Genomic DNA, 4,038 nt, shown 5'->3' with positions numbered 1-4,038 from the left:
TCCTCCAAACCCTTCCCTTTACTTTCTTGCAAGTTGCATGCTTTAATTTCCGCTGCCTATACACTTTTTGCATGCTTGCTTCATTTGTGTGATGATTACTTGACTTGTCCTAAGATAGCTAAAATCTGTCAAACTCTAAAATTGGGAAAAGGTTAAGTTTTTAAATTGGTCAAGTATTCTAATCACCCCCCCTCTAGACATACTTCAAGGTCCTACATTGGCACCCTGGGTCCGTTCATAAATGGAGACAGCAGAAATCTCAATAATTGAAGCATGGACACTGCCCATGCATGTGTATGGCTCCTTGGCCTGAAGGAGCGTCGGATGATGCCAACGCTTGAGCAGACGCGGTTGGCACAAGAAATGTAGAAGAAACAGTGGTGACGCATGTACAAAGCCCACATGAGTAGCTGCATGGGAACAACAGTGGATACAGTTTATGCCCCAGACGTCATATTACCACCATGAATTTGGACATTTTTTGCTCACTTACTAGCATCTCTTTTTGGCATATCCTCATCCTTGTTAGCACCATGAGCATGCCCATCATCATGGTTTTCCCAAATCCGAGGAATGAAGTCATCATGAGCCATACAATCATCCTCCTCTAGCACAAGCCGAAATGCACCCCCATTAGGCTTGACATAAGTATCAGAGGAGTGAGGCTTCATCAGACCCATCATGTTTGACTAAAATATCCATGTTATAAACAACCACTTGGATCCACACAATATCGTGTCGATGCAAGCAAACCAAGTCAACATCCTTTGTGGCACAAATACCTGATCCCATCGCCCACAGACCAAGGAAATGGCGTAGAGGTGGTGAAAATCCGGTGACGTGCACCCAAACAAGCTGCAAGGGAAGTAGCGACGGAACCTCCTTGACATTCCGTTCACTAAAAGCAATCTTCACGTCATGTGATTTGACATTATACTCAAACGTTGTCACATGCTGCAAAATCTCCACAGAAGGGAAAGTAACTAAAAAAGCATTGGCTCCATGAGGCATAGCTTCCCACTTCCACGAAGTTTGAACTGCGGACATTTTTGCAACCTCAGCCTCCACCACATAAGAAGACAAGGAACCACCCGAAATCGTAACCAATGCAGTCTTCAAAGTAGGTGGTGCAAGATTCTCCTTGAAGAGTGAGTCCAAAAGTTGTACAAACATTGTAATAACTAAACCGCATCCACCAAGAGGCGGCTGGCCTTGATTGCTTGAGAACAGGGTAGTGGTGCATAGGATGCTTGTAGTTGTTGCAAATGCAACAAAAATGAGCCACCATGCACTCCTTAGATAGATGGTCATATGATGTGCATTTGAAACACCATAGACCAGTTTTTTTTACTCTTCGTCAGATGGCCAGTAGTGTCGAAAGAGGCCGAAGTCGCCGCATTACCGTCTAGGGCCGATTGAGTTTGAGCGGTGGGCGCGACCATCACTGACAACAGCGGGAACACCGGTAAAGAGTGCACAGCGGGGGGGGGGGGGGGGGTCAACACCAGCAGTTGCATCATCACGACGTCCCCCTTGAGCTTGTTCTTGGGATGACGAGTGGGAAGTGCTTCAGGCGCTTGTTGGTTGTTAGCACCGAAGATGATCGGCGCCGAGGGCCATTGGAAGAATGGTGTAGCGGTGGAGGTCGATGACGGCAGTGCTCAAAAGCAAAGAGGTCAGCAGCCGTACCAGAGCCGGCCGAGAGTCTAGGCTCTGAAGGGAAAGTTGGAGCTGTTTGTCCTGTCGGCAGGGTCGTTGCATGTGCGAGCTGTGAATGATTTTTTAGGTATTTAATTGGGATAAATGAATTTTGATTCCTAAAAAGGTGTAAATGAATTCTAAAAAAATATGAAACTTGGCATGATCACATGGCATGCCCACGTGGAATGTGTGGTAAAAAATGAGAGAGTTGCGGAAAAATTGTGATGCACTTCGCTTAGAAACTGAACAGCATCCGGGAAATTATTCTAAAATAAATTAAGACTACTATTTACTAATTTTCTGGGAAGTATTCATACCTGTGGCAACTATTTTCTTAAAATATAATAACATATCTTTCGAAAATACTGATAATAACATGGCATCACCCACGGTGATGAAAAGATGATAGTATTACTCACTGTTTGTTGCTCCTTCGCTCCAAAAGAAAACCGAATTCACCCAAAAAAACAGGTTAAAAAGCCAGCAACTCCTCTTATGAAAAAGCATTATTTTATAGAATTTTGGATGTTTATGAAATTTCAAAAATCATAAATTATTATTTTTGCAAAATTACAATAAATCATAAGATTGATTTGAAAAAATGCATAATTCTCTAAAATATTTATTATTTTTTTAAAATATTCATGTATTTTGTAAAAATGTTTAAAAACTAGGAAAACAAAAGAAACAGAAAAAAAACAAGCAGAAAGGGAAAAACCCAGACGAAGGAAGCAGCATGAATCCAGAAAACGGAACGAATAAAAAGCAAAGGAAAACCGGGGTCAGGAAACCAATGAAAAAAATCGGCCAAAATGAGTGGGATCCGTGCAAGAAAAAAAATGATATTCCAATTTTGTGATAGAAATTAATTAAGGGTGTATATATGTGCGATGGTATTGTAAAACCTAATCGATTGGGCTGGACCCTATAAAAACAACGCCATCTATATATTCCATCCCCAACCCTAACTCTCGTACTACTCCGGGTCGATCTCCCTCCCTGCGTGCTCTCTCTCCAGCGGAAGCAACAACCATCGACGTGTGGTCGATCCACTTCAAGGTACAGAGCTGTTCACTGTTGTTTTGGGCGTATCCATTCTATATCCTATATACTACTAGCTAGAGGATCTCATGTCGGTGTTTTCTAGGTTACATTGAATGGTTGCCTGATGGAATTTGTTGTTCATCTGATAATCTCAGATAGAACTTAGAACAATGTTATAAACTGTTAATCATTAACTTTTCTTGGGAAGAAACTATCGTTATTATATACTTATATGTACTGCTCAACCTTGTGACTAGATTTCTCCTTTTGCTTATCCACGTACCTGCTGGAATTGTTGACGTTTTTGTGCATTGCTCTATAGCCTAAATATATAAGTGTCTGACGACTGTCGTGTTCGGTTTTTGCTCATCTACAACAATGAACATCTTTGTCAATAACCCCACCGGAACAACGTTTCGGGTCTGGGTTCACCCATCAGACACCGTGTGTTCCGTCATGGAGAACATCCAGAAGCGGTATCGCCTCATCTTCAATGCGGTGCAGCTACAGGATAATCGTAGATTGGCTCGATTACAACATCCATGAGGACTCCACTCTTGACCTTGAAGAGAAGATGCAGATCCACGTGATGGAGACGCTGATGGGCAACACCATCGACCTTGACTTCAACAGCCTAGACACTATCGACGGTGTGAAGGCCAAGATCTATCGCCTCAAGGGCTTTCCTGTAGATCAGCAGTGCCTCTTCTTCGCCGGCAAGCGTCTAGAGAACGGGAACCGCACCTTGGCAGACCACAACATATGCATGGAGTCCACGATACTCCTTGTCCTCCTCCCATGTATTCCGAAAGGACACATGATGCAGATCTTCGTGAAGGGGCTAACTGGGAAGACCATCACTCTCCAGGTTGGGAGCTCGGACACCGTTGATAGTGTCAAGGTGAAGATCTATGAGAGGAACCACGCCCCTGTTAGAATAAATTCGAGGCATACCGTCGATCATCCGAGGACCAAGCAATCACACGAACACGACACCGAGATTTGTTAACGAGGTTCACTGATATGGCTACATCCCGGGGCCTGACTACGGGCGCTCCTCCCCGTGACACCGTCACAATACCGCACCCGGTCGCCCTGGACGCCGGCACATGCCGCCGGCTTTTCCTGCGTTCCGGTGCTATTATGTTGGCATAGGTTACATCGTGTGTCTACCCCCGCTATATAAGAGAGGCCTAGGATACAAGTGTCCTATTTGGACACGTCTCCATATCCTATCTAAACACAATACAACTACAAGTCCAACTGTAACCTACCTCGTACACTATATTCGAC

The 4,038-nt window shown here is 44.0% G+C and overlaps 1 pseudogene; it reads left to right on the top strand.

The window, feature by feature from the left end:
- The first annotated feature begins 2,686 nt into the window (after positions 1–2,686).
- On the top strand, positions 2,687–3,763 carry LOC123066818 (polyubiquitin 11-like; annotated as a pseudogene).
- The last annotated feature ends 275 nt before the right edge of the window (positions 3,764–4,038 follow it).

The sequence above is a fragment of the Triticum aestivum genome, chromosome 3B (assembly GCF_018294505.1).
Source record: "Triticum aestivum cultivar Chinese Spring chromosome 3B, IWGSC CS RefSeq v2.1, whole genome shotgun sequence".
Taxonomy (NCBI): domain Eukaryota; kingdom Viridiplantae; phylum Streptophyta; class Magnoliopsida; order Poales; family Poaceae; genus Triticum; species Triticum aestivum.
This window is presented reverse-complemented; position numbering and strand designations above follow the sequence as displayed.